The 9703-nt window shown below is 43.6% G+C and overlaps 1 pseudogene; it reads left to right on the top strand.

Annotated features, from left to right (window-relative positions):
- The first annotated feature begins 7820 nt into the window (after window positions 1–7820).
- LOC132225286 (glutathione S-transferase P-like) lies at window positions 7821–8544 on the top strand (annotated as a pseudogene).
- Window positions 8545–9703: the final 1159 nt, after the last annotated feature.

The following is a 9703-nucleotide window of genomic DNA, read 5'->3' as shown; positions in this document are numbered from 1 at the left end:
CGGGAACACTGTGGGCAGAGAGGAGTCCCGGAGACACGGAGGCCCCACTCCCAGCCTGTTGGTGCTCAACCAGCCTCAGACACACCCCGCACAGCAAGGATGCTGCCTCCTAGGCCTCCTCCTACTCATGTCCAGGGGGCTGAAGCCTGTGAGTCCTTGAACTGAAGAGGTCAAAATCTGAAATTTCTTTTGAGAGCCAAATTTTTTAAACTTAAACTATATAGGTAGGTACATTGTTATTAACTTAATTAGGGTACTCCTAAGGCTTAGGAAGAACCACACTCAAGGGGCCACTGTGGCTCGTGAGCCACATGCGGCTCTTTGGCCCCTTGAGTGTGGCTCTTCCACAAAATACCACGTGCGGGCGCGCACATACAGTGCGATTGAAACTTCATGGCCCATGCGCAGAAGTCAGTATTTTGTGGAAGAGCTGGTATTTTGTGGAAGAGCCACACTCAAGGGGCCAAAGATCTGCATGTGGCTCGCAAGCCTCGGTTTGACAAGCCGCAGTTTGACGACCACTGGCCAAGACCATAAAACAGTGATTTTTTTCATTGTCATAGACCAGGCTATACAAGTAGAAATCTTGAAATTCTTTATAGTTTTAAAAATTCATTCAATTAATACTTACTGCATGCCTATTCAGGTAGCAATTATTATTGTTGCCACTTATTTCCAGTAACAAATGATTTCATAGCACATCTTTTTGTGACAAGCAGACATAGAAGTGAATGGTCATATTCTGGGTTGTTCGTAATGAAATGTATATTTCACATTCATAGACTCATATAATTTATGTCAGTGTCAGTCAAACTAAAAACTTCTATAATGTCTCAAAAAGAGAATTCTGCAGTGTAATGAGAAGAGAACACAAAAGGAAACTTCCTGATGTGGAACTGAAAAGGCACTTGGGTTGAAACTTGAAGAAAATGCTTTTAAAATAACACAGCCCTGAATTCCCTATGCTCTATTCCTTCTGGAGTGCTTTTACATACATTGTCTCATTTGCCCATTTGATTTTAACTACAAGCCTATGCACCTAAGCAAGGCAGATAGTATCACTTCCACTTTGTTTAAGTAGCAGACTGGCTGACTCCGAAAATGCTCACTGGGAAGCTTTTGCAGCTCAGAAGCAAAAGTAGTTGCAACCTTAGTTTTCTCCTTTACCCTAATGTCATTTCTTTCCTTTTGTATTTGTGAAAATATACTTCCATCTGCCTGCCTCAAAGCCATTCACTCCTTTTCTCAGCTTTCTTTTTGCCCCTAGCTCTAGTCTGAGATTTGCTCCAAAGATAGGCATAAAAGGAGAAATTCCTCTGAAGAACCACAGATGGGGAGTTTCACTCCACACAGAATTTACTTTTCTAGAAACAATATGATAGGCACTGAAGTGGGTAATAAAGCAAATTTGACATCAATACTTTTCTTTAAAATATCCAAAGATAGGGACTAGGATGTGTAGAAAATTATGTGATGCACTCCCTAGAACCTCCCTTTGGTGGTAACAGTCCCCAGCTCTTAGTCATCTATAGGAACTTCCTCAGCTCAAGGTCATGCCCCCTTGCTTAGGTGGCCTACATCCAATGACTGATAGATATCACAACTTGGTCATTCTTCCCCAACTCAAAACAGCTATGGCGGACCATTTCATGTTCACAACATCCTGTGGGATTGGCTGAGGCTTCCATTGAGACTATTACACAGATCGCCTTTTCCTTTGGCAAAGTTTTCTTCTTGACTTATCTTCACTTCCAGTTTTTTACCCCTATAGCATTTTCTAATGAGGCTGTTGTATTCTAATACTTTAAGCATCTGGTTTCTGGAGAATTAAACTGCTACAGCTGAGGCCAGAAGTATCTTAGAAAGCAGATAAGGGGCCCGGCTGTGGTGACTCAGTGGTTGAGCATTGACCTATGAACCAGGAGATCACGGTTCAATTTCCAGTCAGAGCATATGCCCGGTTTGTGGGCTCAATACACAATCGTGCAGGAGGCAGCTGATCAATGATTCTCTCTCATCATTGATGTTTCTATCTCTCTCTCCCTCTCCCTTCCTCTCTGAAATCAATAAAAATATATTTTTTTAAAAAAGAAATCAGATATAGGCATAGGGTTTTAGGTTGTGATCATAGGCTGCCTGGCTGGTAATGAGACCTCCATCATAGATGGTGCTCAGGTGACTCCTGGTACATGGTAGTGGTATAATTGTTAATAGTTTTACATGTAGTAAATTGGGATAGCATGTTATTGGAAAATTATATAGTGTGGTGTATCAAGTTTTTGAGAAATAGCAGTAGAGATAGTAACTGTAAGGACATTGAAATTGGGTTGTCTTGATAAGCTCGACTGACACTTTGGGGAAAAATACAAGAAAAAGCTGAGTATGATTAATTGTCAATTCAAGGTTAAGTGTGAAAGCCAGAAGGCTTCCTTGGTAGCACATAAAGATACTCTCTTTTCCTTAAGCAGAAGGGCAGAGAAAGCTGCAGATGAGGCCTAGGACTTAATTGTAAGAATAATTGAGTTCCAAAGAAGTTAAATTTCTGACCATGGCGGTTCTGCTTTAATAAGGTGGCTCCTGCTGGGAAAGGATGTGGCATTGGCACATTGGATGGAGGTATGTGGATCAGTCCTCCTGAAAAATTTTGAATTTGCAGATTTCCCTGAATCCTCTGACCATGTAGAAGAGAGTCACTCCTTCCCATGAAGGGCTGGTATTCCCCCCTTGTTTGGAGAATAAGTGCTGATGAGGAACTGTTCCTGCACTCAATTTCAAATAATAATTGTAGTGTGCCCTCAAATTCCTGGTAATTTATATTTGAAAATTAATGTGATTATCATTATTTTATCAATAAAGAAAAAGACTTAAGATTAAGCAACTTAAAACAACTACTTAGTAATAGATAAAAAAACTAGTGATCAAACTCAAGCCACTGGTAATTTCTAGAGCTGGGGTTTAAACTCAGAACTGACTGGCTCTAGTCCAGTGCTTTTTCTGCTAGCCCACAATTAACTGCCTCAGTTGAATTTCCTTTATATTTGAATGGGAGTGCCATTGAGTTTGGGTTTGGTGGACATTAAGCTGCATTCATTGCTTGATTACAGGTCCAATTACTAGAGTTCTCAAGGTATGTGGTGGAGAAGTGTGTAATATATGAGCTCCCCAGGGAATATTTCAAAATACCTATTCAAAGCTAAGATACAATTTTATCTTTGGATAATGAATAAAAAACATTGTTTTCATAAATGCTATAGAAAACAAAACTTCATACAATTTCCTGGGCTACTGAAAATATGCAAGAAATAGCAATTATTGTCTATGTATAAAGAGAATTGATTTCAGAATTTTCAAACAGAGCCAAGAAATTTCATGTTTATTAAAAGAGTAACAGGCTTTCAAACATTGAAGAATACTCTTTTATATGATTCTGCCTTTATTTTTAGATAATGTGGCATATCTTATATCAAAATGTCAAAAGATAAAATTAATTACTATGTGGAAAATTAGTCAATGTTATATCTAATGTTACATCTTGTATAAGGTTAACTGCACCTCTCCCTTATATTCAGATAGAAATTCATTCATTCAACAAATATGTATTAAGCTATGTGCCCAGTCCTGTACTAAGTAATATGGATGCATGATCCAACATGAGCTAGTTAAGTGATCCATGAGCTTCATGTCATCAAGTCTTCCCTGTAGTATACTATGGCAATTGTGCCTTACATCTAAAAATCTTTACAACTAAACTCTCTTATCTCAAAGGCTATGCTTTTGACTTCTATATCCCTCATTGTGTAGTATAAAACATTCAATCTTTGGAAGACTTAGACTTATTGTTCCATGATTTCTTGAGCCAGAAAATCAGGGTTAGCCAAAATACTAGACAGAAATCTTTAGTGCTAACTCAAAGGCCTAAGAAAACAATAAAGGCAAACAGCAGTTTTAATGAATACCAGGGAATTGTTTCAGAAACAAATTTAAATAAATTACTGTGATTAACAGAAACAACATGTTAGAAGGTGCTCTCTTTGCTGCCAATTAGACCATGAGAATGTTCTTATATTTTTAAATAAAGATAGTTGTGTGTTCAAACATGCAGGATTTCGAATAAAACAGAGTAATCTAATTACAAAATCACCTAGTTTCCTGACTGTTGTTGAGTCTGCCGAGTAGGAAAGATAGAAATAAGCAAAATAAGCCAGAGAAAGACATGTATCACAGGTGGAATCTAATGAACAAAATAGATCCAGAGGCATTGAAGTATGCAACAAACTGACAAATTTCAGAGGGAGGGGGTTGGGTGAGAAGAGATTAACCAAAGAACTTACATGCATATATGCATAGCCATGGACAGACCACAGTGCAGTGAAGGCTTTGAGAGGGGATGGGTGTGGGCTAGAAGGGGTCAATGGGGGGTGAGGGGAACATCTGTAATACTTTCAACGGTAAAGATAAATTTTTAAAAAAGATACCCTTTGCCTTCAGAACATTTGAGGCAAGTATATGCCCACTGTCATGAAGTTATGGAATAGCTTCAGAAAGGAAATTTATCTGACAAGGAATGTGATTAGGCAGGTTGGCACCAGCTGTGTATTTGTAGCAGCTAGAGAATTTCATATAGCAGTCCTAAATTCAACCTGCAGATGTTCTTAGAGAAGTTACTATGTCTCATTACAAAGATCTTTTTTTGGCTTATGTAGGCCTTCATGGTCCACTCCAGTGATACAGTTCTCAAGTTTTTGCCTTCACAGAATATACATTTAGAGACTATGAAGATAACAGTTACTCTGTTATTTCTTTTTTTTTTTCATGTAGTGATTTTATTTTTTATTTATTTTATTTTTTTATTTATTGCTTAAAGTATTACAAAGGGTATTACATAGTGGGGTCCCTCAGCCTGGCCTGCACCCTCTCACAATCTGGGACCCCTTGAGGGATGTCAGAGAGCCAGTTTGGCCTGATTCCCACAGGCCAGGCTGAGGGATCCCACCGGTGCACAAATTTGTGCACCAGGTCTCTAGTACGTTTATAAGATCTTTGGTTAATCTCTTTCTACCCTCCCCTCTCCCCACTTTCCTCTGAGATTCATGAGTCTGTTCCATGTTTCTATGCCTATGGTTTCCGCTCCTTCATTGAACGTCTGCTCCCTGGTGGTCAGTGCGTGTCATAGCTACCAGATGGTCAGCCGATTGGCTGGTCGCTTAGGCTTTTATATATATAGACTAGTGGTCTGGTGCACGGATTCATGCACATTGAAAGGAAATTAATTAGAAGAAAGATTCATGCTGTAATTACATTAATACAAAAAATTACATGTCAAAATAGTACATATAATATCTATATATATAAAAGCCTAAGCGACCCTTATGACTGGTTGATCAAATGACCAGTCAACTGGTCTCTACGATGATGTAGCTGCCCCCTGGTGGTTAGTGCACTCCCACAGCCAACATTCCGTGCCAACCTCCCACGGTCCCTCCCCCCGGACTGGGCAAGATGGCCCTGATTGGCCCCAATCACCTCCGATCATTGGCCAGGCTGAGAGACCCTACCCATGCACGAATTCATGCACCGGGCATTTTATAAATTTAAAATAAAAAATATTTTAATATCGCTATTCGCCTTTTCCCTATAATAGAAGTGTCAGAGATGAAAGAAAATTAGTAAAAGGCATATGAAAATAAAATGTAAATTGATTAATAAATAAACAATAACATGCTATAAAATCAACAGAGACATGATATAAAAATAACAAAAACATATAAAAGCAGCATTGATAAAAATAATGATTGATAAATTGATTAATAAATAAACAACAACATGATAACAACAAAGACATGATATAAAAACAAAAAAATGATATAAAAACAACAAAAACAGTGTGCATCATATGTACTGGCTGGTTGGTCACATGCGATTGGCACCAGCAAGAGCTTTATATGTATCACACATGCGCAAGTCAACGTTTATTTTTAAGTTGCCAGTGCATGCAATATGTACTGGCTGGTCGGATGGATGGTTAATCACTTAGCCTTTTATATATATAAACTAGAGGCTCGGTGCACAAAAATTTGTGCACTTGGGGGGAAGGGGGGGTCCCCTCAGCCCGGCCTGTGCCCTCTTGCAGCCTGGGACCCCTCGGGAGATAACAACCTGCTGGCGTAGGCCTGCTCCTGGGTGGCAGAGGGCAGGCCCAATCCCTAGGTGCAGCCCCTGGTCGGGCTCAGAGCAGGCCTGATTGGGGAGTTGGGGCGCCGCCCCCTGTCATGCACAGAGCAGGGCGGATTGGGAGGTTGTGATGCCACCCTCAGTCACGCTCAGGATAGGGCCGATTGGGGGGTTGGGGCACCGCCCCCTGTTGCACTCAAGGTGGGTCGATGGGGTGGTTGCGGCACCACCCCAGTCACGCACAGAGCAGGGCCAATCAGGGGGTTGGGGTGCTACCCCCTGTCACGCACAGAGCAGGGCCCATCAGGGGGGTTGGGGCTCCTTACCCTGTCACGCACAGAGCAGGGTTGATCAGGGGGTTGGGGAGCTCCCCCCGTCACGCACAGAGCAGGGTCGATAGGGTAGTTTGGGCACCGCCCCCTGTCACACACAGAGCAGGGCGGATCAGGGGGTTGGGGCGCCACCGTTGTCACACTCAGGGCAGCGCCGATGGGGACGTTATGGCTCTACTCCGTCACACACAGAGCAGGGCCCTTGGGGTCGGGGGGTTGGGGCACCGCACCCTGTCACACACAGAGCCGCAGGGTGATCAGGGGGTTGGGGAGGTCCCCCCTATCAGGCACAGAGCAGGGCTGATCAGGGGGTTGGGGCGCCTTCCCCTGTCACGAACAGAGCAGGGCAGATAGGGAGGTTGTGGCCCCGCCCCCTGTCACACACAGAGCCACAGGGCGATCAGGGGGTTTGGGCGCTGTCCCCTGTTACGCTTATCCCGGTGCCGGGAGGCCTCTCAGCTCCGCTGATCCTGGTGCTGGGAGGCATATTACCCTTTTACTATATAGGATAGAGGCCTGGTGCACGGGTGGGGGCCGGCTGGTTTGCCCTGAAGGGTGTCCTGGATCAGGGTGTGGGTCCCGCTTGGGTGCCTGGCCAGCCTGGATGAGGGGATGATGGTTGTTTGCACCTGGTCACACACCCTTCAGGGTGGGGGTCCCCACTCTTGTGCCTGGCCAGTCTGGGTGAGGGGCTGAGGGCTGTTTTCAGGCTGGCGGGTGACTGAAGCTCCCAATGGCTCCTTTTTTTCTTTTTTCTTTTTTTCTTTTTTTTTTTTTTAATTCTGGGCCAGCTTTAGCTCTGAGGCTTGGCTCTGGCTCTGAGGTCTCGGCTGCTGAAAGCAGGTATCTGGTTTGTTTGGGTTCTATAATCGAAACACTGTATCAACTCCAGCTCTGAGATCCCGGCTGGCTGAAAGCAGGTTTCTGGGGTTTTGTTTAGCTTCTATATTTGGAACAATGTTTCAAACTGCAAGCTCAGAGGCTGGCAGCGGCAGGCGGGGAACGTTGGTTTCCTCCGTCACTGAAGCAAGCAAGCCTCATGTGCACTTCAAGCTGCCTGGCTGCCTGCCTCCATCTTGGCTGGCAGTTAATTTGTATATCGCCCTGATTAGCCAATGGGAAGGGTAGCGGAGGTATGGTTAATTACCATGTTTCTCTTTTATTAGATAGGATGTTGAAAACACTGGGTTGATATGTTATTCTTATTGGGGAAAAATCTTACACTACATCCTAAGTATTTCTATTGAAAATCGGTAGCAATGCTTCCTATCTTGAAGTTATGAGTGATTGCTCTAAAATAGAAAGTATGACTGCCGCCGCCGCCCCCGCTTTGCACAGTCACCATGGTGCCCTACACCATCATCTGCCTCCCTGTTCGAGGGCGTTGGGAGGCCACGCGCATGCTGCTCGCTTACCAGTGCCAGAGCTGGAAGGAGGAGGTAGTGACCAAGGAGACCTGGCTGCAGGGCTCCCTCAAAGCCTCCTGTCTGTACAGGAAGCTCCCCTACTTCCAGGATGGAGATCTGACCCTCTACCAGTCCAATGCCATTCTGTGACACCTGGGCCGCTCCCTCAGGCTGTATGGGAAGGACCAGCGCGAGGTGGCCCTGGTGAACGTGGTGAATGATGGCGTGGAGGACCTCCGTTGCAAATACGCCACCCTCATTTACAACAACTATGAGGCAGGCAAGGAGGACTACGTGAAGGAGCTGCCGGGGTGCCCAAAGCCTTTTGAGACCCTGCTATTCCAGAACCAGGGGCCCAGGCCTTCATCATGGGCAACCAGATCTCCTTCCCGGACTACAACCTGCTAGACTTGCTGCTGATTCACCATGACCCCCGGCTGCCTGGAATCCCTCCCCCTGCTTTAAGCCTATGTGTCTCACCTCAGTGCCCAACCCAAGCTCAAGGCCTTCCTGGTCTCCCTGGAGCATGTGAACTGCCCCAGCAATGGCAATGGGAAACAGTGAGGGCCTGTGGCACCCTCAGCAGGAGACAGGGGCTGCCTACCTGCCTCCCCTTCCCTGGACCAATAAAATTTCTATAATAAAATAAAATAAAATAGAAAGTATGCAGCACTTGAAAGGCACTTCCTGCATATAAAAATTGAGTCAATAATATACAAATTGCTATTTTTTAAAAAAATTTCACCCGAGAATATGTTTTTTTAAAAGTTGATTTTAGCCTAAACCGGTTTGGCTCAGTGGATAGAGCGTTGGCCTGCAGACTGAAAGGTCCCAGGTTGGATTCCTGTCAAGGGCATGTACCTGGATTGCGGGCACATCTTCAGTAGGAGAGGTGCAGGAGGCAGCTGATTGATGTTTCTTTCTCATCAATGTTTCTAACTCTCTATCACTCTCCTTCCTCTCTGTAAAAAATCAATAAAATATATTTTTTTAAAAAGTTGATTTTAGAGGGAGAGAGAGACACACACTGAGAGAGAAACATGAATGTGAGAGAGAAACATTAATCAGTTGCCTCCATACCCACACCAACATGGGTTTGAACCCTCAACCTAGGTATGTACCCTGACCAGGAATTGTATCTGCAATCTTTTAGTGTACAGGAGGATGCTCCAATCAACTGAGCCACCTAAGCCACCTGGCCAGAGCCACATTGCTATTTTTTAAAATTTATTTTTCTTTAATTTATCTTTTTTAAATTTTTTTAATTAAATCTTTATTGTTCAGATTATTACATTTGTTCCTCTTTTTCCGCCCCCCCCCTAACTCCCCTCCTTCCAGTTCCCACTCCACCCTCCGCCCTCACTCCCCACCCACTGTCCTCATCCATAGGTGCACGATTTTTGTCCAGTCTCTTCCCGCATCTCCCACACCCCTTTCCCCCCCCAAGAATAGCCAGTCCATTCCCTTTCTATGTCCCTGATTCTATTATAATCACCAGTTCATTCTGTTCATCAGATTATTTATTCACTTGATTCTTAGATTCACTTGTTGATAGATGCATATTTGTTGTTCATAATTTGTATCTTTACCTTTTTCTTCTTCTTCCTCTTCTTTAAGGATACCTTTCAGCATTTCATATAATACAGGTTTGGTGGTGATGAACTCCTTTAGCTTTTCCTTATCTGTGAAGCTCTTTATCTGACCTTCAATTCTGAATGATAGCTTTGCTGGATAAAGTAATCTTGGTTGTAGGTTCTTTGCATTCATCACTTTGAATATTTCTTGCCACTCCCT

Source organism: Myotis daubentonii, chromosome X, assembly GCF_963259705.1.
Source record: "Myotis daubentonii chromosome X, mMyoDau2.1, whole genome shotgun sequence".
Lineage (NCBI taxonomy): Eukaryota > Metazoa > Chordata > Mammalia > Chiroptera > Vespertilionidae > Myotis > Myotis daubentonii.
Note: the sequence above shows the minus strand (reverse complement) of the source record. Positions and strands in the feature narration are given on the sequence as shown.